Consider the following 26,555-nt stretch of genomic DNA (forward strand, 5'->3'; position numbering starts at 1 on the left):
AGGGCTTTACCCTCTATAAGAACAGGTCATGCTGGAAGGGGGAGTGCCACTATAAGACCTGAAATGAAGGGGGGGCCTCAAAGTTTTCCAAACTTGGATGTAATGCTTCTGTTAAATCAAACCCTCTCTGAAGCAGAAAAAGGTGGGCTTCTGGCCACTGCTAAAAGATATGGGGATCAAGGGATGGGTGAGCCCATGGGTGGCTTCAGTTTCTAACTGGAGCCCAGGCTGTACCTCAAGACCCCAACTGGGGTCCTGACAGTGCCCTTGGGAAGCCTTGGGAACTGGTATCGCTGTCACTTCAAGCCTGCATCATAGAGGGATTGAGGGCTTCTCCATCATTCATTTCCTGGGTTAATGGCTATAATTGGAACCAACTGTGGTTAGTCTACCTCGGGATGGAGACTTCAAGGAATATTCCCAAGCAGCTGCCGAAACTCCCTTTGCTTTGGGGAAATTCTCTATCTTCTCCATCCTCACATGGACCTCGTTTTCCACTTGGGTGGAAAAACATGGTGTCTGTTTGTCTATCCAAGCTGATGAGGTTTATAACCAGGATTGATTTTATCTCGATTTGCTGAAGGTCAAATAAGCTCGCATTAAAATGGTGGTTAATCTTGTCTGTCTCAAAGTTTTCATGGGTAATTGTTAAGAAGGCTTTGCTTGGATGATAAATGAGATTACATGTAGGTCTTTCCCAAATAGGCTTACTGCCTGAGAACCCCATACCTCTCTTAGGTAGAGACATTAACTCTCATTTTAATATCTAGGATATCACCAAAGGATATCTAGGGTTGTTAGTAAATTAACTGTCAACCCAAACTCAGGAAGAAAACCCAACAGTTTTCTTAATTTGAGAGAGGCTCTCATTAAATGCATTACTATCTCCCTCTGTTCTCCTGAGGCCAAGATCACTTTTAAAGACCCAATCTGCCCCCGATATTTGGAAAAAACTGCAAAAGTTGACTGTTGGCCCCGAGGGGACCCTAGAAGAGCTCTTATGAGCTGCCAGAGGGTCTTTTGCAATCGGGACCAAGAGGAGAGTGAGGAACAGAAGCTAAAGGGGAAAGCTGAGGCTTTGGTTACGGCCTTGCAGGCTGTTGCCAGCTCAGCCTCCCAGGCTCTGGCACCAAATGTCATCTCTCTGGCCGCCCAGGACACTGGAAGTGAGAATGTCCCCAGTGGCAAAAACCAAGGCCCTGTATCCCTTGTCCCACTTGTGGAGGGGGACACTGGGAATCTGAATGCCCTCGGGGACCTCAATCTGCAAGGTGGCCAGTGCCCCTGATCGAGACTGATGGGGTCTGGGGCTCTACATGGTGGCCCCTCCGAAACAGCTCACCATAGGGAACCCAGAGCCTCAGGTAATTTTGGAAATAGAAGGAAAACCAATCATTTTTTGGGCATAGTAGGATACTGTCACTCACGGATACCAGGATATGGAGAAATAGCACACCTCCTCTCATGGTTGGATCAAGGACACCCAGACGGCCAGTACCCACCTATTAATGTGGGATCCAGAGTCAGAAAAAGTTTTTAAAATCTTAAGAGGGCTTTGCTCAGCCCCAGCTTCAAGTCTTCCTACCGTGAGAGCTAACAGTTGTAAGTGAAAGAAAGAAAGGGAAGGGCCTTGGGCCTCCTAGTCCAGGCCTGGGGCCCAGCTTAACAGCTGGTGGGATATTTAAGCGAAGAGCAGGATCTGGTGGTTTGTGGCTGCCAGCATGTTTTGGGGCAGTGGCAGCTGCCCGCCCTCTTGAGTCCCTAAGCTATGAAACTAACTCTGGGACAGGAAGAACGTGTGAAGTTTGCCAGAAGAATAACCTACTGTCCCATCCACAAATCCCCAGAGCCATGAGTAGAGTAGAAAGTTATCCTGGGGAAGATTGGCAAATGGACTTCACACATGCCTAAAATGCACGGGTACAGGGCCTCCCGGTTTGGGTAGATACCTTCATGCGCTGGGTTGAGGTCTTCCCCTATAGAACCAAAAAACCCTCAAAGGTGATAAAAGCACTAGTAAGTCCCTCAGTTTGGACTCTCCCAGTCCCTTCAGAGTGATAACAGAGGGAGTGGCCAAGGTCTGGGGCACTGTCACTTACACTGTTTTCTGAAGATCTCACTTTGGAAAAAAGAAGTAGCAGAGAAACAAGTCAAAATTGGGAGTCTCTACTCCCTACTGTCTTACTCCAAAATAGGAACACCCACAGGAAAAAGGGGTTGAGCCCCTTCGAGATCTGATATGGGAGACCCTTCTTTGTAAATGGCTTGCTGACAGACAAGGAAGTCTTTGATATGATAAATCATTTCATCCCTCTTGCAAGGATCTTCCCAACTCTCAGCCCCAAAAGAAACAACCTGTCCCATTTCACCCCGGGCACCAAGTGCTTGGAGAGCCAGTCTGGAAAGGCCCGCAACAGTGATTTTAGCCATTCCAACAGCAGTCAAAGTGCCTGAATTTGAAGCCTGGAACTACCATTCCAGAGTCAAACCCTGGTCCCCAACGGGGCCTAACAACAAGAGACCAAAATCCCTCTGTGAACCCAGAGAGGACCTCAAACTAGGCTTGAAGCAATAAGACACAGATAAGTCTTCTTAAAAGTTACTTTCCCTATATCCCATCAAAATCATAATCCTTATTGCATTCCTTTCGCCCACCTTCTCCTCAGTATCTGGGGAGTTCACTAAAACATCTTCTATCTCTCACCGCACCCTGGCGGTACTCAGTCTTGCATTGTGCTTTGGGCCTTGCCTCCTAAATGCCGTAACCCGCTTTCTATCTTCCAGAATAAAGGTCATCAAACTCCAAATGGTGGTTCAGATGGAGTCTCTCATGGAGGTCAAATGAGACATCTACAGGGGACCCCTTGATAGATATTGGAATGAGAGGAACTGTGACTGCTGCCCCATCCAACACCCCGACCAGCAGGAAGTAGCTATGATTGTCATTGCCCTTTTTCCCTAACAGCAGTTAGGGTTACCTCTTCAGAAGGAAAAATGATGAAGGATAGTCCGAAGAAAGGCAGGCAGGGACAAGGGGCCCCCACCCTAAGAGGAAATCATCCTTAAAAGGATTTTACACCACCCTGGAAGGAGCCCTCCACCATTTCCCATGTGATAGATAGGGGACAAAAACCTGATTGGATGACAGGCATGGGGAGGGTTAATCAGATTAAAACAGCCTGCCCATAAAAACCCCTAGACTTAGAAACTCCAGTGGTAACCCTCTCGGTTCTCCCCCCTCCTTGAGAGCTTTGTACTATCACTTTGCTATTGCTCAATAAATCTTGCATTGCTGCCCACAAAAAAAAAAAAAAAAGGAGAGATACATATATATATGTATATCATTTATATTTAGCATTTATATTTATATAAATATATGAAAAGTTAAGAAAAAGAGGCAAGTAGCAAAACTAATGTTATTTATATATGTCATTTGTTGTCATTTGTATTGTCAAAGTATAAAGCACAAAAACAATATTAACATTTTTAATGGAAACTTTTACTATGAAAATGTGGAGAATAATATTAGAAGTACATGCACCAAGTTCATAATACTGAGACAGAAAAAGTGGGTCCACATAAAATCTAAAAAAGGTTTTGCAATCTTTTATAATATTTTAAATTATAAAGGGAATACATCACATGTATTTATATCTATATGTCTGTTCAGATATATATTATATAGAATTATGTATAGTAATTATATAGTTTGTTTCAGATGGATGGATAGACAAATAGATATGACTAAGGTTTTAGTCTGGGCAACCACACTTGCTAAGCTTGAATCCCTCTGCCTCTCTCTCTGTGATTTTGGACAAATTAACTAACTACTCTGAGCTTCTACTTCCTCATTTTAAAATTCTGATGACATTAGCACTAACCTCATAACTTATTGTGAGGATTCAGTTAATTTATATATTTAAGTGTTTAGAACAGTGACCGGAATATGGCAATCCACAAATATTGAATACAATCATAATTTTACAAACAGAAGAAAAAGCACGGGTGGCAAATAGGGTAAGTATGAATAGTGGTTACTTCTGATTTGTGAAATACAACTGTATGCTAGCTTGAAGTAGTGTTCACAAATATTCATTGCCCTTTTCTAGGAGACGATTAGACTTCTCTGTTTCCTTGCCATCTGTCTTCACTTTGCAATTTACCTGGGTCAGTGAAATGGGAGGGAAATTAACATGTATCTTCTGAGTACGATCTTGAAAAACTAGTATGTGATCCACATTTAATGTTTAAATTATAATAAATCTGTGAGGCTTGTGTAATGTTTAAATTACAATAGATCTGTTTGTTCCTCTATAAATATAATTCTCACCCATTTTTTCCCAGCAAACCTGGTAAGGTATCAGGCCACGTCAGACTTGAGCTAGGTACTTCGGATACAAAGACATACATTCCCATCTCTGTTTCCAAAGTGTAGATAATGTGGGGGAGGAAGGTAGCTATGCTTACAAATAAGTAAATTGAAATATATATTTAAAACATGATATTAAACTGCATTTTTTCCAACGGTCTCATACTTTCCTGAGATTCAGTAGGAAGGGCAATGGGTGACAGGTGAATAGGAAAATCCATCTAACAGGTTTTCCTGATAGGTGGTCCCCCACCTGGGTCTGCAATCAATAGCTCATCATGCACCTCCAAATAAGAGTATTTGTAAAGAGGTGGCCAAAAATTGGGGAGAGGAGATTGGTGAGGTTTTCCTTGAAGAGAATTGTTAGAAAATTGTATTCCTTCCCTTTCCCCCAAACCCCCGCCCCCTCACCTCAAGACAAGTGAAAGCAGCACTCAAAGACCAGCTTGAAGAGCTTGACAAGACACCTGGAGTCTGATGGGATAGCGACTCGAACTTGACTCTTGCTACAAACCACTTTTGTAAGAAGCTGCCTGAAGTGGTTTGGCTTGCAGAGCAAAGACAGAAGGACATATTAGGAGCGGTCTGAAATTCTAGAGTTTAGAAAGACAAAGGGAGTGGGATTTTCGTGTGGGAAAAGAGTTTGTGGGAGAGAGTAGAACTACAGTTATCTTAAAAGACAACAATGAATCATGGAACACAACATCAAAAACTAATGATGTACTGTATGGTGACTAACAACATTAAAAAAAAAAAAAAAAAAAGACCCCGGTGCCGAAGGAGGACCTGATGGGTTGAAGTGACCCTGATAGTCCACCAGGGGGCGCACTGCTCCTGCGAGCTCTCCGGCGCCGTCCGATGCCTGCGGGATTAGGATACTGGCAAAGAACAGGCAGTAACATCTGAAGGGGATCGGGCTATGCCTCCCCAAAATATGCCACTTTGGAATAATGATTATTTTAACCTGAAGACATTTAAGATTCAACAGATGCAAAAAAAAAAAAATTACTAAAAGCTTTCTTTGGAGCATTCATTACCTGACTGAAAGCAGCAATTTCTGGGAAATAAGGCGGCCATAAATTCTTCTTGGGGCCTATCCACCTCTAGGGGCGAGTACATGGATCAAGCCTACTTCAAATCCTTTCTCCAGAGGAGTTTTATGGCCCTGAGGAGAGGGAAAGACCACTTATACCTACTTGTATAGACAAACACTATCTTACATTTGTATTCCCATCACCTACTAACTTAGGTATGTGAACCCCAAATTCTAACCATCCCTTGGGATTACTCATCACTGAGTTTCTCCTGGGTGTATTGGTGCTGTGTGCAAAAATGATTTCCTTTTCTCTAGTTAATCTATCTCTTGACAGTTTAACAGGCAGGGCCTTATCCTTGGAATTTAGGAGGATAGAGGAAACTTTTTTTTTTTCATCCTCTCCCTATCCCAGAGATTAAAGGGGCAGAATTTGGACATCTGTCACACAAGTGCCAGGCCAGAGAGATTTGGCCTTTTCCACAAATCTTCCTTCTCTCCTGTGCCTGACCTCCGAGTGCAACCAGTGAGTGGGTGGGAGGGAAAAACAGAGAGGAGGGAAGGGCAAGTGCCTCCACCTTCCCCAGTCCAGCCTGGGGCGAGACAGGGACTATGTAGTTTTACATTAGCCAGACGGGGTTTTCTTCTTCCTGTGAAGAAATCACTCTCATGAAATGAACAATGCTGAGTGTACAGCTAGATGACTTTTATATGTCTCTACCTGTGCAGAACCACCCCTCACATCTGCTGAGTAAATCGCCATTAAACTGATCTCTTTCACTTTTAGATGGTTACCTCCTCTTGACTTTACACAAATGGATTCATAGTATCAAATCTTTTGTATCCAATCTCCTTCCCTAGATAAGAGGCCTGTGAGTATCCTTCAGGATGCTGTATGTATCAGTGGTACTTTCTCATTGTTGTAATGAATAGAACTGCTATGAACATGTTTGTACAAGTGTTTCTCCCAACTGCCTACCCGGGAGAGTTGCTGAGTCATAGAAGGACCGCATTTAACATCAGGAGATGCTGTCAAATTATTTCCCTAAGTGATGTGAAACTTTACCCTGCAAACGGCGGAGTTGGAGAATTTCAGTTGCTCTACCTCCTCACTTTAAAAATTTTATACTTGATAGTCTTTTACACTTGAGCCATTTTGTAGTGGGAACGTATTGCACTTCCCCGTAAGTGATGATGTCGAACACTTTTCGATGCTTATTGATCGTGGCTGTGCGTGTGTGTGCACGCACTTGTGTATATTCTCTGTGCTAATCTTTTGGCCATTTTGACCATTTTTACTGCAGTTTGTCTTTGTACTTATAGTTCTTTATATACGGAGGATATAAATCCTTAGTTGGATATATAGATAGAAAATCATAATATTTTCCCCAGTGTATGGGTTGGCTTTTCATTCTCTTAGTGGTCTTTTGATGAACAGAAATGCTTAATTTTAACGAATTCTATTTTAACAATTATGAGTAGTCATTTTGTGTAGTGTATAGAAAATCTTTGTCTATCCCAAGGTCACAAAATTAATCTATATTTTTTCCCAGAGCCTATATTGTTTTATAGTTCTTACTGAGGTGTCAGGTCCAGAGCTAATGAATCTTTGTGTAGTGTATGAAGAGGCATCAAAATAAATTTTTCCCTGTAGATAGCCAATCGATCCAGCACCTTTCATTGAAGAGATCATTGTGCCACACTGAGTCATGGCAGCACCTTCGTCAAAAATCAGGTCTGTTTCTGGACTATTCTGTTGCATTGTTTTATATGTCCATCCTTGTCTAATACCATATTGTCTGATTTACTTGAGCTTTATGGTAAAGTTTGATATTGATAATGCAAATCCTCAAATTTTGTACTTCAAAATTATTTTGGCTATTTTAGAACCTTGGTATTTCCAGTAAATATTTAAATACCTTTAGATAAGACTTTTAATTAATGAAAATGAGGCATTCAATGTCTTAACATGACCAGAAAAATTCTGGAATCTCTTTAACATACAGGTGTGGAAAAAAGATAAAACAGAGAATTTGAAGGTTAGTGGATAAAATCAGTACTACTTTTTGCTTGTATCCCATCAAGACCAGCTCATTCAATAGCCAAATTGTAATAATATCATAAATCCCACAGGAAAATTGTATATAATTAGCTATATATTTGAAGAGAAGGAAGAAAATATTACAACTGTGAGTACTTATGAGGGTAAAATTTAGCTGCTTCTTGAGGTATTAATAAGCCTCAACAAACAACCAAACTGTAAAAGAAATGTATTTTATGGAATAGAATATAAGGGGTATGGGAGAAAAATAGAGGCCGTGTAATCAGTAGTACTTAACAAAGGGTAGAAAAGCCTGTGTCACAGAACCATTCCATTGATATTCAAATGAAGACTAAGAGCTTCCGGGTCAAGAGGGCAGCAGAGGAGGATCCCGAACTCACCCCCATAGATGCGCGCTAAGTCTACACCTGTTGATAGAGCGGTTCATCCTGAAGAACTGAGGGCTGACTGAACAGCTTCTGCATAACAAAAGACAGAGAAGCCACAGGAAGAAAGGCAAGACAGAAAAACTCCCACTTGTAATGCTGAGAACTGCAATTGGGAGGGAGAGTACTGAGGGACTCAGAGAGATTCCTCTGCATTGGGGCACAGAAAAAAGCTGTGGTTTAGGGACGCCTGGGTGGCTCAGTCAGTTAAACATCTGCCTTTGGCTCAGATAATGATCCCGGGGTCCTGGCATTGAGTCCCACATTGGGCTCCTTGCTCAGCCGGGAGCCTGCTTCTCCCTCTCCCTCTGCCCCTCCCCCTGCTTGTGCTCTCTCCCTCTCTCTGACAAACCAATCAACCTATTAATCTTAAAAGAAAAAAAAAGCCATGGTTTAAAAGAGCAACTAGACTATTAAGGAACTACCCCTAGAACTCTGCCGAATGGTGGGGGAGCTACTAGAACTCTCTCCAGTCCAGAGGAGCTGCCAAATGCCACAGTTACATTCCCGTTACACCTTGATAGTGCCGACAGCAGTAGGGTCTGGGTGCCTAGCCAGCTTATCCCCTCAGTGAGCCCTGAGCCCCTGGCTCACACCAGCCCAAGCTGTCCCACCAAGCTTGGTGGCACACATCTGATCAGAGCTTCGTACAGTTCCAGCCACCTCACCACAGTGACACAGCTGAAAAACACACTGTAACACCTCAGGCCCACACCACTTTGGCTCCAGCTGCCCTACCAGGGTGGCCCCTGTGTAGAGTGCCTGGGACCCCCTGGCTCCAGCCAGGGAACCTCCTGTGTGAAGCAGCCCAGGATGTCCCAGCCTGAATGCAGCTCTGGCTCCAGCTGCCCCACAGGGTGCCTCCTAGGGGAATGCCCCAGGACCCCCCAAGCCATGCTGGCCTCAATTCCAAACACCCTGCCAGGTTGCCTGCACTGAGCATCCCAGGACAACACAACTTGCACCCACTTTAGTTTCAGCTGCCTGGTCAGGTGCACCCTAAGACTCCAAGCTTGTACCGACTTTAGCTTCAGCTGTCTCCCCAGGGCACCCTCCATGCAGAGAGCCCAATGCCCACGTCAGCTCCAGCCATCCCACCAGGGTAACCCCAGCACACAGTGCTCCGGGACCACCAGCCCATGCCAGCCACAGTTCCAATAAGCCAGCCAAAATCACCAGGCACACACAGTCTATATAGGGGACACCCAACACAAGACCATTTCTCAGTTTAGGAGAAGTAGCTGTTCTGCCTAATTTATTTATATATTTTTAAAAGATTTTAAGTAATTAATTAATTAATTAAGAGATGAGGAGGGGGAGGGGCTGAGAGGAGGGAGAGGGAGAGAATCCCAAGCAGACTCTGTGCTGAGCACAGAGTCCGATGTGGGTCTCCATCCCATGACCCTGAGATCACGACCCAAGCAGAAACCAAGTCAGTCACATAACCGACTGCACCACCCAAGCACCCCTGTTCTGTCTAATTTATAGAAATAAACACAGTTATACAAAATGAAGAGACAGAGGAATATGCTTCAAACATATTGGAGATCTAGACAAAACCTCAGAAAAAAGAATTAAGTGAAATGGAGATAACCAGTTTGCCTGATAAACAGTTCAAAGTAATGGTCATAAAGATGCTTGCTGGACTGGAGAGAAGCAAGGATGAACTTAGCAAGAACTTGAAAAAGAGAGAAAGTATAAAAAAGAACCAATCAGAGTTGAAGAATACAATAACTCAAATGAAAAATACACTAGAGGCAATCAACAATAGAATGCAGAAGAACAGGTCAGTGACCTGGGAGGCAGGGTAATGAAATGCATCCAAGCTGAACAGGAAAAAGGAAAAAAAAGAATTTTAAACAATGATAGGTTAAGAGATCTTTTGGACAGGGGTGCCTGGCTGGTTCAGTCAGTAGACCATGCAACGCTTGATCTGGAGGTTGTGAGTTCAAGCCCTATGTTGGGTATAGAGATTACTTAAAAACGAAATCTTAAAAAAAGAGAGAGAGAGAGAGAGAGAGAGAGAGAGAAAGATCTTTTGGACATTATCAGGTAAAATAAGAGCTGAAAGCATCCCTAACCTGGGAAAGGAAACAGACGTCCAGGTTCAGGGATTACAGAAAGTTCCAAACAAGATGAACCCAAAGAGGTCTACGCCATGACACATAATAATTAAAATGTCAAAGATTAAAAGTCAATTTTAAAAGGCATCCAAATTGGTAAGGAAAAAATGACAAATGACATCCACAAAAACACTATTAGAAGTAATAAATGAATTTAGTAAAGTTGTAAGATCCAAAATTAATACACAGAAATCTCTTACATTTCTATACACTAATAATGAAGTAGTAGACATTAAGGAAATAATCCCACTTACAAGTACACCAAAAATAATAAAATACCTAGGAATACACTTAACTAAGGAGGTGAAAGACCTATACCATGGAAACTATAAAATGTTGACAGAAGAAACTGAAAATGACACAAATGGAAAGATATTCCATGCTCTTGGATTGAAAGAAGTAATATTGTTAAAATGTCCATAATGCCTAGAGCAATCTACAGGTTTAATGCAATCCCTATCAAAATTCCAGTAGTATTTTTCACAAAACTAAAACAAATAATCCTAAAATTTGTATGGAACCACAAAAGACCCCAAAGGTCCAAAGCCATCTTGAGAAAGAAGAACAAAGCTAGAGGTATCATAATTACAGTCTTCAAGATATACTACAAAGCTATAGTAATCAAAACAGCATGGTACTGGCATGAAAACAGATCAATCAAGAGAACAGAATAAAGAGCCCAGAAATAAACCCACACTTATGTGGTCAGTTAATCTACAACAAAAGAGGCAAGAACATAAAATGGAAAAAGACAAACTGTTCAGTAAATGGTGCTGGGAAAACTGGACATCCATATGCAAAAAAATGAAACTGGACCACTTTCTTATACCATACACAAGAAGAAACTCAAAATGGATTAAAGATCTAACTAAATGTGAAATTTGAAATCCTAAAACTTCTAAAAAAAAGACATAGGCAGTAATCTCTTTGACATCAGCCTTAGCAACATTTTTCTAAATATGTCTCCTCAGGCAAGGGAAACAAAAGCAAAAATGAACTATTGGCACTAAAAAATAAAAATATTTTGCACAGTGAAGGAAACCATCAACAAAAGAAGAGAGAAATCTAGTGAATGAGAGAAGATATGTGCAAATTATGTTATCCAATAAGGGGTTAATATCCAAAATATATAAAGAACTCATTCACCTCGACACCAAAACAAAACAAAACAAAACACATATATAGTCCAATTAAAAATGGAAAGAGGACTTGAATAGACATTTTTCCAAAAAAGACATACAGGTGGCCAACAGACACCTGAAAAGATGCTCAACATCCATCATCATCAGGGAAATGCAGATCAAAACTACAATGAGATAGTTTACCTCACACCTGTCAGAATGGCAGATACCAAAAAGACATGAAATAGTAAGTGTTGGTATGAAAGTGGAGAAAAAGAACCCTCTTGCACTCCTGGTGGGAACGCAAATTGGTGCAGCCGCTGTGGAAAACAGTATGGAGGTTCTTCAAAAATTTTAAAATAGAAATACTATATGCTCCTGTAATTCCACTATGGGGTATTTACCCAAAGAAAACAAAAACACTAATTCTAAAAGATAGATGCACCCCTATGTTTATTGCAGCATTATTTACAATAGCCAATATATGGAAGCAACCCAAATGTCCATTGATAGATGAATGGATAAAGAAGATACAGTATAAGCATACAATGGAATATTATTTAGCCATAAAAAAGAATGAGATCTTGTCATTCGTGATAACATGGATACGGTATGATGCTAAGTGAAATAAGTGGGACAGAAAAGACAAATACCACCTGATTCACTTATGTGTGAAATCTAAATAACAGACAAGCAAACAAAAGCAGAAACAGGCCCATAAATACAGAGAACAAGCTGATGGTTGCCAGAGGGGATGGAGGGACAGGGATGGGCAAAAGAGGTGAAGGGGAGTGAGAGGTACAGGCGTCCAGTTGTGGAGTCAAGAAGTCACGGGGATGAAGGGCACAACATAAATAATAAGTCAGTGGTACTCTAATACTGCTGTGTGGTGATGGACGGGAGCCACTCTTGTATGAGCACATGAGGCAGAGAGTTATTGAATCACTATGTTGTATCCCTGAAACTAATGTGTCACTGTGTGTGTCAACGATACTTCAATTAAAAAAAGAAAGAGAAAGAAAAACAGATACATATTGAGAGACGCCAGAGAGCTCATTTGTCCATTTTGCCACGTGAGGACACAGCAAGAAGTCCGCCCTCGGGGCCCTCACCCATCTGTGCAGGCGCTCACATGCCAGACTTGCAGCCCCCAGAACTGTGAGGAATAAATGTCTATTGTTCATTTAAAGAAAAATAAAGATTAAGGCCACAGTCAGCTCCAGCCTTCCATGCTCTCTTATCATACATCTCCATAACTTTCTAACGGAAGACATAACCTGTATTTCTAAGAAATTCTGCAAATCTGAGAGAAAAGCCTATTGTGCTCAGCATAATCTCACAATACAGACAGTATGTATACAAGCTTATTTTAGAGAAATAAATCTAAGCAGTTTTTATTTAATATTTATTTTGAAAATGTACGGTGTGCCAGGCACACTCTAAACATTTGGGATACACGGGTGAGGAAACAGGCAGCGTCTCTACCTGGTGGAGTAGGATGCAGTGTTCATTCCAGGGAGGAAAATAGAGTGACCAGGTTCAGAAAGCAACATGCGGTACGGGGTGAGATTGTGTCAGGGCTAGGAGGGAGCAAGGCCTGGTGAACACACAGGGACACAGGGAGTGTGTGGCGGAAGTATCTGAGTTTGGGAGATGGCTCAGAAAGGGAAGAAATGGCAAAACACCCACACCAGCACCTGGGGGAAGAGAGTAGAGCCAGTCAGGGGCCCTAACGCAACAAGGGCTAGGAGAGTTCAATAAAGAGCAAGAAACTTAGCGCAAGAGTGATCAGCATGTGAAGGAAAAGCGGTAGGGGGTGAATTCTAAAGACAACCAGGACCCAAAGTCCCTGGAGCTGGTGGACGGGAGAGACCCTCTGGATTTGTTCTGCATGTGAGGAAAATCCTTCGCAAAAATTTGAGCAGAAATTAATGTGATAGATAAATGTTTCTGAAAAACTCAGTGTGGCTCCTGCTTGGGAAACAGGCTGGAATTGGGGAGGTAAAGAAACAATAATGGAAGTGGGGAGACCAGCAGGAAGGTACCTCGGTGCTTTAAGATCGTGGATGCGGGGTGGGGCGTGGGAGCCGCGGAAGAGACGCAAACCGGCATTAGGACAGATTCGAGGGCGAGGCTGACAGGCTTGGGCAACGGATTAGATGTGGGGTGTGTGAGAAACAGGGAATCCAGGCTGCTTCCTGAATTTGGAGACTGAGCAACTGGGGGATCAGAGATGATACTTCTATTAAGATTGGAAGTGAAGGGCAGCATCAGATTTGGGGCAGGGAGTAATCAAGTCTGTTTGGACATAAATTCCAGATGTCTGTCAGACATCCCAGTGGAGGTGCTAACTCAGCAGTGAGAGATGTGAATCTGAAGTTCTAGAACCAGCCACAGCTGGAGGTGTTCACTCGGAAGTAATCAGCGCTGGGATAATATTTAAAGCTTTGACATTGGCTAAAGTAATCTAGAGAGAACACAGACTTGGAGAGCTCTCAGTATTCAGGAAAGCAAGGCTGTTGGGAGTGGTTCGGGGTAAATGAAGTTTTATACGGAAGACAAACAGGAGGCCAGACAGTCTTTCAGTACCAAGGAGAGGACGTGACTGAGTCCAACGGGTTGTCTCTCTCTTCGCCGTGGAACACACGAGACAGTAAAGCCTAACGACTAAGCTCTCGGGATGTGAAGTCAGACAGAACTGCTTTCTGATAGGCCACTGTATCCAGGCTAGGGATGTTAGGAAAATGTACAACCTTTCCAGGTCTGTTCCCCCTCCAGCAAAATGAGCATCTCATCATTCCTAGCTCCGAGAGCGTTATGAGAAATGAATGAAAGGGTGTGAGGCACTTAATGCAATGCTTAGCACTCAGTAAATGAGTGTTTGGTTGCGATCCGATGATGGCTCTGTCACAGTTCCTTAATTTCCCCTCGTATGTTAGACTTTTAAACGTGTGTCAGTAAATGAAAACAGCTTAAGGATCTTAAGAGGGAAATGGGGTAGGGAAAGAAAATTCACATCAGCTTAAATATATCTTATAGAGACTAGGTAATAAAGCTAAAGGAGGACACAAAGATTATAAATTTTAATCACAGAGAGAAAGGTGTGAGAAGAGCATAATTTCATGTCAGACAGCAAGTCTTGAGCTAATTCTTTCATTAAGCAGTGGTAAGAACCATTTTGGGAAAAAAAATGTTCTTGTGGCAACTTTACCTGCGAAGTTTTGAAAAATTTGCACTAGGCAAATGTAGCACCATTTAGTTTTTCTTTCCCCCACAGTAATCATAAAATTCTGGAGGGAGGAAAAATATAATACTTTCCAGGAATGAGAGGAAAGGAAGTTAATGCTTTGGGCCATACTGGACATAATTATTTTTGTACATGCACTTTCAGAGGAGGTCCCACACTGTGGGCTGAAGTGGAAAGGAAACGCAATCATTACGTCTGGCATTAAATACCTGTAAGTGTATTTTACAACAACATACGTTAGTGTATGTCTGCCAGATACACGGCAACAGGTGAGTATATTTTAAGAGAATCCTAATGTGATTGACAAATAACATAAATTAGGACGGAAAATGAGGAGCAGTAGGCCACCATCATCTCCCCAGCTTGTCCTCACTTCTGCCCTTCCCCAGCAGAGGTGAACTCAAGCTTTTACCACCTGGGGAGGAGGTCAGAAGGACTGGGCCAGAGGGCGGGGCTGGGGGAAAATGGCAGGCAGCCCCTTCTCTGGAAGCAGGGAGTCTGAGTGGGGGCTCCCCATGCTCCCCAATTCTAAAGTCCAGACTCCCCATATCTGTGGACAGTAAAAGGGTCAAGTCATGGGCAAATGCCTGGAATTTCAGCTGCTGATTGGAAGTCCCAGCCCATTTCATTCAAGGTGATCTCTCTCTTTTTGTGATCGAACTCAGCATTTCCTAACACTTAGGTGCTCTCCTGGGAGGACGGATGTATGACGTCACCTTCTCTAGTTTAAGGAGAGAAAAGATACAGAACAGCCTGCCTTGTGCTCTGGGGGGCTTCCGTGAGACCAGCCCACCCTGGGGAAGGTATTGCCTGCAGGCCATGGAACAATTTCAAAGACTCTGAATGCCCTGTGATTCCCAAATTGTTGGGGGCCACCTTGTTGGCCAAAATAGACCTTAGTACCCATAGTAAGAATTATATACATGATTGGCTAACTGAAAGCAAAACGATAATGAAATGTGACTAAAGACAGGTATAAATTCTCCACAGGGTCTGTGTATATAAAGTTTATTGGGCAAACATGTCTTAGCAGGAGAATGACTTGAATAGCTTGAGGCAGCATGAACTCTAAATTCTTGGGTAACTTATTAGGGACAATGAGAGATAGAGTTGGTGCTAGTCTGTAAGAATATTCTTTGCAAACCAACACAGTCTCAGATCTTTCAGGTATAAAATTCTCTTCTTCCTCATTATAGTTTATCCTTGGTGAAAGGGATACACAAATCATGCTAAATTTAGGAATACAAGTTACATTTTAATAACCTCATTGCTTCCACGAGAAAGGTGGGATGTGTGTGTGTGTGTGCATATATATATATATACACACATATATATTTCCCATATTTTGGATGTAGGCTCACCCCAGATGCACTTCTAGAACTTTTGTTATAAAGCTTTGAATAGCTCTAGCATATTTTCTGAATATAATTCATTCAAGGTCATAATTGATCAACATTACCAAAAATCTATAAATGATAATAGATAATTATAACATGATATATATGATTTAATATAATCATAATGTTTAGGAGACATGAAAAAAATGAGGCTAAAGCATCTTTTTATATATACATATAGTGTAAATTTGCATAGAAGAGGAAGAAAAGGAAATATTTTAAAATTTAATAGTGCCGGTAGGTGGTAGGATTGTGGTGGTTTAACCTCTATATTCCAATATCTTGAAATATAATATAACTTAAACGAGTTCTAAAATAACCTCTCTTGTTTAGAAACAACAAGTAAAACTTGCAGAAGTGGGCATGACTTGATCAATGCTGATCCTTCAAAACACAGGGATCCAGTCTGAGAACGAAGAGCTCACATTAAAAGATAAAATAAGCTTGACTCTCACAGAATATGAGCTTCCAGTCCTCCTTGTCATGAAGTGAGGGCCATGGTCTCAGGAGAGCAAAAGTGAGCTTTGGAAGCCGTATGTATGACAGGAAGCATTCCAAAGCAAACATTCCCACACTCTCCAATACGGCTTTGTCAAAATAGAACGAAATCCATCCTCAGAATAGAAATACTTGTATAAAAAGCACAATCTTGCTTACGTTGAAATGTGAGCTTGGCTGCTGTGGCAGTTGGGAGTGTGAAGAGACAGGGAAAGCGTTGGGACTTTGGGCTGATGCGCACTTTCCGCACAGCCTGGAGCACTAGCTCCTGCGACCTTCCTCGAGGTCCGGCCGCTCCTTGAACCTGTGGGATCTTCTGCCACCAGAGGGCGCCCGCACCCAGTGAGACAAAAAAGCGCTCCACGTCAAGGGACTTGGAAAGGTGGGGGCGCCTGGGTGGCTCAGTCGTTAAGCGTCTGCCTTTGGCTCCGGGCGTGATCCCAGCGTTCTCGGATCGAGCCCCACGTCAGGCTCATCCTCTGGGAGCCTGCTTCTTCCTCTCCCCCTCCCCCTGCTTGTGTTCCCCCTCTCACTGGCTGTCTCTCTGTCACATAAATTTAAAAAGTCTTAAAAAAAGGGGGGGGACTTGGAAAGGTGAAGCCCATCCTGGCCTAACTTGCTCCTCTTTCTGTGGTTTCAGCATTACACTTAGAACGCATTAGACTTAACTGGGGATGTTAAACTCCCACGTGTCCAAAAAGAAGTTACAAGCTTTATTATGTAAGCGGCTTGCAGCAATCCCAAATGCGAGCAGACTTGCTGCCCCACACCTGAATTCCTCGCTGAGAAAGCTTCACTTCAGGGGTCACCACTCTCCTAACAAGATCCAAGGGACCGCAGTGCTGCAAAAGGTGCTCCAACAAATACACGGCCGCTAAAGGGTCAAGTATGGGAGAGACATTGGCCCAGATGTGAGTTTGCCAAACCACTTAACAGACGGCAACCGGGTGCTGATGCTGGCTAGCTGTACCAGAGATCTCCTCTGTTAAGGTAATTTAGGAGGTCTGCTGGTAGGAATGGGAAAGGGGGGGTGGGGTAGCTGTTGAGTACAGTTTGGGGCTATGATTATATAAACCTGAGTCCAGGATTTGCCAGAGAATATTCTGTTAGCAAAAAGACCTATTTCTCAGTTATAATTCTTTTTAGTGTTTTTTTCCCCCCATTTTAAGCTGCAAAGTCCTCAGCTGTGTAATTTTGAGAAAAATCATTTAACCCTTCAGAACCTCAGTTTCCTCAGATATATCTAATCTGCACTCCCCAGGCCTAAATCTTTAGCAGAGAGCATTCCAACAGTTGTTTTTGCCCTTCCTGCACAGTCCCCACTTCAAAGAGAGAGTTTATGTAACGTTTTTCCTCCTAAATCCCTGGTTTGAAATCTACCTGCCTTCAAGTCAATTCCTACTTCTTTCTGCCCAATTCTGATTTCTTTTCCTTGTTACTTTCAACTTCATCTATTTCTTCAAATTACCTTCCCTCCACTAAATTTTTATAATGAGCTGTGTGAATTTTCTGTACCATTATGGGGGAAAAAAATAATAAATGGTGTCCTTGACAAAGGATGGCCATACCTGTCCATCGTTAAAAAGTGTGAGATGTTAAAAATAATAAGCATGACTCCCCAGGCTGTACTGACTGACGTTACAGGGAAGCCCTCCGTGCATTGCCAGGGCAGCCTCCCTTGCATTGTCTTTGGAATTTGGGGGTGGGGGGCAGTCTCACAAGCAGGGTCTCAGGCAGGACCCACTATTGCTACTCTGTTGCGCTAACTCAGGAAGGCTGGTGTGTTTGCCAGTTTCCAGCCCACAGTCAAGCTGCCTCCTACGTTCCATTGCTGCTGCCGTTGATCTGAGAATGACCTCAGCCAAACACCTCCCTCACACACTGTAACGCACTCCTTCCAGGAGGTGCTGAGTCCCATCATGAGGCATTCCCGATCCTCCTGGAACCCCTAGTGTTCCAAAGTAACCCTGTTTTATCTGAAACATTCAGGTGTTGAAACCCCAGGAAGTTTTATACACAAGAGGGAAGAGTTGTGTTCCGTGGTGGAATGGCCCCCATCCCTGCTCTCCCCCAGCCCCTCCAACCACTTTACCAGCTGCAAGCACACATCCTTTCGTTTCTGTGCTTGGCTCCAAATGTCTCGCACCTGTGGCCTTCTCCAAAGAGCTGACCATGAATCAGCTCAAGCCCACACAGAGAGTCAGACATGACTCAGTAGCTTAGGTCTGTCCAGAGCAGCTCGTAAGCAATGACTGACTGTTGCAAGAGTCTGAAAGCCTGGCTCCCTTCTCCCAGGTGGGGTGAATTCTGACATAATTTATGCCTTAGAGCTCCCCAAGAGATCAGGCGGAGGCTGGGCAGTTGTCTAAAATTATGTCTGTCTCTGTTCTGCATTCTCTTCTCTTTCACATGCCTCTCCTGACCCTTGGTGGACCTCTTACGCATGAAACTGTATCTCAGGGTCTGCTTCCAGAAAGTTTACATAAGATATTTGGTACCAAGAGTGCAGTGGTGGTTTTTGAAGTCGGGCACTATGATGGTAGGCTAGAGTTGAATCGCCAGCCAAAGAGCACTAAGAATCTTATCACATGAGAATAGATGCACTTGAGAGACTTGAACCCCAGGACTTTGAGCCAGAGACTTGAACCCTGAATCCTGGTTGCAGAAGGGCCCACCTCCTCTTGCTGGAGGGCAGCAGCAACCTTGCTCGAAGATTATAACCAAATGTACAAATGCACAGAAGCCTAACGAGAGATTTATTTTATAGCTTATACCCCTCATTAGACCTTAAGACAAATACGTTTATTAGACCTCACAGTTCCATCTGCGAGAGAAAGAAGGTGGTAATTCAAATTCTCACTCCACAAGGTTTGCGACCACAGGCAAGCTACATAATGGATTTGAGCCTCAATTTTCCTATCTGACAAAGAGTGGTTAATGACACTTACCATAATGTATGCAATGTAAAACTACTTCACGGAGAGGGTGCTTGACAATTATAATCTATTAGATTCTTTCTAGCTCCAAATGTCCCTGATTCTAATCAAGGATAAGAAATCTACCACCTAGTAAGGAGCCCTGCTGAAAGGTAGCCAGCCAAGGAATATGGAGGGAAGCTTTTCCTTTTTTTTTTTTTTTTTTTCTTTTTCTTTTTATCCATTGAGAGGGAGATGAAGTCAACAGCTGTTGAAACAAACAAGCTCACTTAGTGAGTTGAATAATATCAAACTATTGCTCAAATGAAAAGAGCAGCTGGCTTTTTACCAAGGCATCATTGTCATACACACCCTCACATTGGGGATCATTAGAAATTTACATGGGGTGAAAAGCACTGGAAAACTATATTTACTTTTCCATAAATCATCAGAAAAATGCTAGCACACTCTCAGGGAGATATGAGAAAAAAAGAAAACACACACACACACAAGCAGATGTGTATTTTTCATGTGAATGTGAAGGAAAGTGCTGGAAATAAATTTAAGCTTTCCCCAGACAAAGAAGTGGCAGGCATTCAAAGGAAGATAGATGCTTAGAGGAAATGGGGGAAGTGTAGCAGAGAAAAATGTAAGCTATTTAAAAGCATAAATTAGTTCAAATGTTTCAGCTAGAACTAATTATTCCTAGGCCTGTTAAGAAGTACAGCCTCAGATGTTACCATTTCAGACCTCTGAGTATCTAAGTACACACAGCTAAATTTCCTAAGTTTACTTTTATCTGATCCTAAAAATCCAGTATAGAATATTTGTAAATTGTAAAGAATAAAAAAACCCATAACCTCATTATCTAGTGAAAATAAACCCACAGAGTATCATTCCTTTTATATTTTCTATACATTTTAACATAAAAGATATCAAAAAATATATAAAATTTTAAGTCCTGCCTTTGTTATTTAATATTACTCCATATTTTTCAATCCTTCAAAATATTTTATAAATATTTTTACTGATTGTACAATAATATTACCTTGTATGAATGTTCATAACTACCAACAATTTCCTAACAAAGTTTTTTATTTTTAAAGTTCTTCTAAGCACAAAGTTATGAAGTAACCAAAATTTAATTTACCTTTTCAGATAATAGAATTAATACACATTATTGTGGAAAATTTGGAGAATAAAGAAAATTACAGCAAATTAAAAACAAATTTATCTCTATTTCTTTCCTTCCCAAAGTAATCAGTTGTCATGTTTTAGTTAATTTTTTCCAGGTTCCAGAAGTCTTTGGCCATTTCTGGGCCTCTCCAGATGGTTTGATCAATCTATCCGTCTGTTGATCAATCTATGTATGCTCTATTACCTCAGTTCTCCCAGACAAAACTGTATCTTAAATTCAACAAGTGCCCATAATTATATTTCAGGCTCTGTGGAAAACCTGCAAAGGAGGTATTTTCTGGCATTGCATTCCAAATTTACACATCTAACAGATTTCTGGGGTTCCGAGTTTAGATATAAAACAGGCTGCCAACTTCCTTCACCTTTTGGGCTGGTCTCTCATTACCTACTCAATGTGCAGCCCTCATTTCCTTGGACCTCAGTGACCTGTGAGTAGAAATGGGATCACTGTCATAAATCTGCTCTCATTGATTTATGTTCTCAGCCCCATGACTGTCATTTCCCCCTCTTACCTTCCCCACAGACTCCTGCGGGATCCCTACAGAGTATTGGGCTCCTGTGGTTGAAGATGAAATCCGTACTTCACAGTCCGTACTATGAAGGGCTCTGCTCATATCCTGTCTACAAAAGTTATCCTCTTATTTGATTGTAAAGCTCTTTATTTGTAAGTTGTCTTAGGGCAGATTCTCCTCAAGAATACCTTGGGATGAGGATTTCGATGGAAGTAATTTATTAAGAAAGTGAGGTCAGAGATAAACGGGGAAGAAGTAAGAGAGGTAGGGATACAAGTAAGTTGTGGTTTCAGAAAAGTCCAGCATTAGGCTCCTCCGACAGGAGGCTGAGGGGATGGCCTTGTCAGACACTTCAAGCTGAAGATCGGTAATTGATAAATTGCTGCTGGGCGGACCCTAACTTCTCTAGCAACCCCCGCCCCCCAGCAACCCCTGCTCCAGCGGTCTCGGGAAAGAGTCTTAGGTGCAGGCCTTTATTTGTTTTTTAAATTTTTTATTTTTTAAAAGATTTTATTTATTTATTTGACAGAGAGAGAGAGAGCACACAAGCAGGGGGAGCAGCAGAGGGAGAGGGAGAAGCAGGCTCCTGCCAAGCAAGGAGCCTGATGTGGGACTCAATCCCAGGACCTGTGATTATGACCTGAGCCAAAGGCAGATGCTCAACTGACTGAGCCACCCAGGCGCCCCAAGAGTCTTAGGTGCAGGCCTTTGGAAGCAGCACAAAGCAGGTGGCAAAGGGTTTAGAGGGATTTGGATGTCTGCTGGAGCATCGGTAGTGCTCACTGATGTTGTGGAGAATGTTTGTGTCTCCTCTAAAATTCACATGTTGAGCCTCATCACCAATGTGATGGTATTAGGATGTGAGGCCTTTGGGAAGTTGTTAGGTTATGAGGATGGAGCCCTCATGAATGGGATTAGTGTTCTCATAAGGAGACACACAGGAGAGATGATCTCTTTCTCCACCATATGAGGCTATGAGAAGATTGGCCAGCAATGAACCAGTAAGTGGGCTCTCACCCAACACTGAATGTGCTGACATCCTGATTTTGGACATCCCAGCCTCCAGAATTGTGAGAAATTCATTTCTGTTGCTTAAGCCACCCAGTCTATGGTATCTTGTTCTAGCAGTTCAAACTGATTAAGACAGCTATACATGCCAAAATCCTCACTAAACTGTAGATCTGGGCTGTGTGACTTTATATCTCTCATATCTACCAGAAGATTCCATTATTAAGGGCAGTGCATGTTTAATTCAATCTTATTAGAAGCTTCCATAAAATCAGTTTGCTTTTGGCCATTTCACAGTCAAACTAGTTTTGATTTGAAATCCAAAACACTTCAGTCTTTGTAAAATTCAGATCTTTTATAGATGACTTCATAGAAAAAGTGTAAAATATTAGAAATTATAAGCAAAATGTATAGTTAGCACTAAGGTTAGTGCATGAAGTCTAATTTTATCTCTGTGTAAAGGCAATAACCAATGTCAGTTTTATTGGGAAAACTTTTTTTTTTTAAGTTAGTTATCTACCGGCTTAACAATGGAAGTAATTCTACAAATTGTTGAGACCAGGAACGGCAATGAGTTACCTATTCTTGCATTACATTCTAACATGTGGAAAACAAATCTGAGGCCCCACATGACAATTAGGAGTACTGAATGCTTTGACAGAGGTCTAAAAATTCCCATAGAAATTCTCTTATGGCTTAATTAAAAGACTTCTAAGGAAGCTGAGGTCAAAATGGGATATAGGGATGAAGACAGGTCATCACGAGAGGCAGAGGTGATAGGACTTACTGTCAAAACTTAAGCAGAAAAGTGGCAGAATGTTGGGCTTTCCCCCACAATAGCTTGCAGTTCGGGGCCAGGAGTATAAGTACATGTCTGTCCTGACAGAGTATAGGGAAAGAAAACAGACTTAAAAACCTGGGAGAAGCCTATTTTCTTTTTGGGGGCTAGTTACCTTTTCCACTGATAATGTGATCCAGTGTTTTTCAGGCATTGCAAACACAAGCTTTGCAAAATAACTGAATATTCAGTGTGGGGATAAAATGAGACTAGAATAATTCTCTTCATACTCCCTGAACTGGAAGAGAAGCAAAAATTTACTTGTCTAAAAGCTAAAGCAGAAGTATTTGGAGAAGAAAAGTAGTAGTATTGTGTCTACCCTCTGCCTCCATGTTTTATCCTGGTTTTTCTTGGTAGCTGACCTGGGGGTTAAATTTCCATCAAGAAATCCAATACCAGGGGGTGCCTGGGTGGCTCAGTCATTAAGTGTCTGCCTTCAGCTCAGTGTGATCCCAGGGTCCTGGGATCGAGCCCTGCATCGGGCTGCTCCACTGGGAGCCTGCTCCTTCCTCTCCCACTCTCCCTGCTTGTGTTCCCTATCTCTCTGGCTGCCTCTCTCTCTTTCAAATAAACAAATAAAATCTGAAAGAAAGAGAAAGAAAGAAAGAAAGAAAGAAAGAAAGAAAGAAAGAAAGAAAGAAAGAAAGAAAGAAAGAAAGAAAGAAAAGAAAAGAAATCCAATACCAGATCAGAAATTCATGCAACCACAGAAAACATAATTGACATCTGACTGTTTCACCACCTACCAGAGATGATACACTACCAAAATAAGTTCAATGCAATATGATGGCTATTTATATGAGGCTCCCTAATTAACTTGATGTCCCTTTGATAATTAGAATAACTATAAAACACTCTTTCTGACATGGGGCATTGGTTTGTCATCAACTCTGAAAGGAAGTTTTTAAATAATAAAATTTTATGCAGTGCATTTATAGTTAATATAGAAAAGATTTTAGATGCATCTATTTCATGACCATTAAGTGCTGTCTTTCCTAATATGTACTTTTTTGCACACCTGAATTTTTTCCCTTCTTCTCCTTATACAACACTAGCCAAATAAGTGTAAGAAGCCAACTAGAGATAACTATAAATTTGGGAATAATATCTTTGCAATATGAGTTTGGACAGGCTAGTACAAGGGAGGATGAAGTTGAATGTTTACCAAAGATAGACAAGTTGAAAGACTCAGTGAAATGCTTGGTGTATGATCTAAGTTTTCACTTATCCTACATTTGCAGAGAAAGTGGCATCCCAAATATAACTAGCTTTCTCTTCACTCTAGCAGGAAGGGGTCAGGCTCAACTGAGACTGTTCAGGCCTCAACAAAGAGCACCAATGTGGGGGTATCTCCCTCATGGGTAGGCAAGGGATCAAAGGATGAGAGAACAGTGTCAGAGCCTAGGGATAAGCACTGATGGAAAAGTGACCTATCTAGGGAAGAGCGTGGCTTTCAGAGATCTAAACACATATCTGGAAAAATGGCAACATGGGTCCTACAAGGTGCTGGATTTCCTGATCTCCCAAAAATGAAGAAGACAAATAGGTAAGTGGTGGATTTTGTGCATCTACAGTAAATAGAATATTTGAAGTACAAAGAGGCTTCCTCCAGGTGCATTGATAGGGGCCTGACAGAGTAGGCCTATAGCAACAAAGCCCCTTTTTTGCACCATTTGCATTTTTCCAATAATCAGAAATGGGTCTCGGTGAGAAGTCAAAGAAAATAGGGCCAGCAGCAAGAGAGAGGAAGATCCGGCAGAACAATCTAATACACACCCAGGAGAAGAAAATTGCTAGAGAAAAAGAAGAAAACCTAAAAAATACATAAGGAAAGTCAAGTGCAACACCAAAAAATAATAATGGAAAGAGAATTTGGAACTCTATAGAAACATATTTGAAAACCTAGAGTAAATGAATGAATTGCTAACCATGTCCTCATTGACAAATTAAGTAGCAGGAAACTTGGATGGACCAAACCCAATAGAAGATATTTCAAAGGTGAATAAAGATATATTATTGGAAAAGGCTCCAAGAAAACTATAAAATACTAAATAAATTTAACATGAATGACACAGGATCTATATTTATGATTTTCAACCTTGGATTTACATTAAAATTATCTTGGGGAATTTTAAAATATCCTGATGTCCTCAGACAAAACCGATCAGAATTTCTAGGCGTGAAGCCCAAGCATCAGCATCTTTTAAAGCTTTAAGTAATTCCAATGGCAATATTGAGTTCAAGAGTCACAGTCTATACGGAGAAAATTATAAAATTGTATTAAAAGGTATAAAGCAAAATCTGAAAGGAACACACAATCTTTGGTGAGAAAGCTTAATTTCATAACATTGTTAATTCTCCTGAATAAATACATAAATTTAAGGGAATTTCAATCAGAAACTCAACAACTCTTTTTAATTGGAAAAACTGACTTTAAAGTTTATATTAAAGATGATTACCATTACCAAAGAACAGCTGAGAAAAAGACCATAATGATTTACCAGTTATTAGAAAATATTATGGCTAATTAATTCATCGTTATATAAGACAGGACATATAGATCAGTGGTACAGGACAGGGAATTCAGAAATGGCACCCAATTGTATGAGAAGTCACAGATGATCAGATCAGGTACATGAGAAAATGGTGGATTATTTAATAAATAGTACTAATACCACTGAATATACACCTGGAAGGAAGTAAAACTGGACCTCCATCTTTTAATGTTTACTAGCAAACTCAAAATTGTTTATCATTTTAAATGTACAGTAAAATAATATTTATGTATACATATATACATATGTAGACTCTTACGGAGACTTCATGTTGAAAATAGGGATGGGTGGGACCTTCTTAACCAGGACTGCTCTGTAGCTTCCCTTCTCTATTTTCCTCTGGCAATCATTCCAATTCTTCCCCTTCTCCTCTATTCTTCTCAGGCCCTCAAAACTACCTCCAACAGCATCCTGTTCCATTCAGTTGCTTAGAAATTCTTACCATTCCCATCTACCCTTCCACTGGAGGCCTTGGGTACACAGAGGAAGGGAAATGGAGCCTGGAGTGGTCGTTCGCACGCAGCACCTTTCATGCAGCATTGTTCATGATACCCTCACCGCAACCTGAAGCGGCAGGGCATGGAGACCACTTCGAGTCTAGAACCTGTCACAAAATTCTAGCTTCATGATGACTAGAAGAAAAAAGTGGTTACTTTGCCTTTCATTTTTCTTGTTTATAGAAAAAGATGTTCTCTTTGACTTTTCTTTTTTTAAAGAAATATCTATCTATTTATTTATTTGAGAGCGAGAGGGAGCGTGAGTGGGGGGAGGGGCAAAGGGAGAGTGGGAGAGAGAACCTCAAGCAGACTCCCCGCTGAGCGCAGAGCCCAAAACAGGACTCCATCCCACGACTCTGAGATCGTGACCTGAGCCCAAAATCATGAGTCAGATGCTTAACTAACTGAGCCACTCAGGTGCTCCCCTATCTTTGACTTTTCAGTTGAAAATATTTGGTATCTTAAGCATTTAATTGGTCTAAAAATTAATTCTGCCAAATTAGAAAATTTCTATGGTAAACTGGCGTCGAGTATATTGGCTAACCCAGCAGAACAGCGTGTGGGAAATTATACTGACCTCAGTCACACACTGCATCATACTGGATAGCCACTCAGGCTTTGAGTAGGATTTCTTCTCATACCTAAACACCTGTAGACATTTTACAATGGTGTAAATGTAGAGGCTCAGAATTACTTCATTGAGATTTTTTTTATTTATTAAACACACCAGAATTTATATATTTAAATACGTGTCCAAA

At 41.6% G+C, this 26,555-nt stretch overlaps 1 protein-coding gene across 19 annotated transcripts in view; it reads right to left on the bottom strand.

Annotated features, from left to right (window-relative positions):
* The window catches only part of LOC123782474 (uncharacterized), a 604,024-nt gene that overhangs the window by 272,786 nt on the left and 304,683 nt on the right, over window positions 1-26,555 (bottom strand). Inside the window, exon 5 of one of the 19 annotated variants that reach the window (XM_045782701.2) lies at window positions 3,360-26,446. The exons of the other annotated variants lie outside the window; for them this stretch is intronic. The gene's annotated coding sequence lies outside the window, so the exon portion shown is untranslated. Of the gene's footprint in view, window positions 1-3,359; window positions 26,447-26,555 lie in introns of those variants that run through there. 19 annotated transcript variants of the gene reach the window in all.

This window comes from Ursus americanus, chromosome 1 (assembly GCF_024610735.1).
Source record: "Ursus americanus isolate L20-20 chromosome 1, mUrsAme1.1.p, whole genome shotgun sequence".
Classification (NCBI taxonomy): Eukaryota; Metazoa; Chordata; class Mammalia; order Carnivora; family Ursidae; genus Ursus; species Ursus americanus.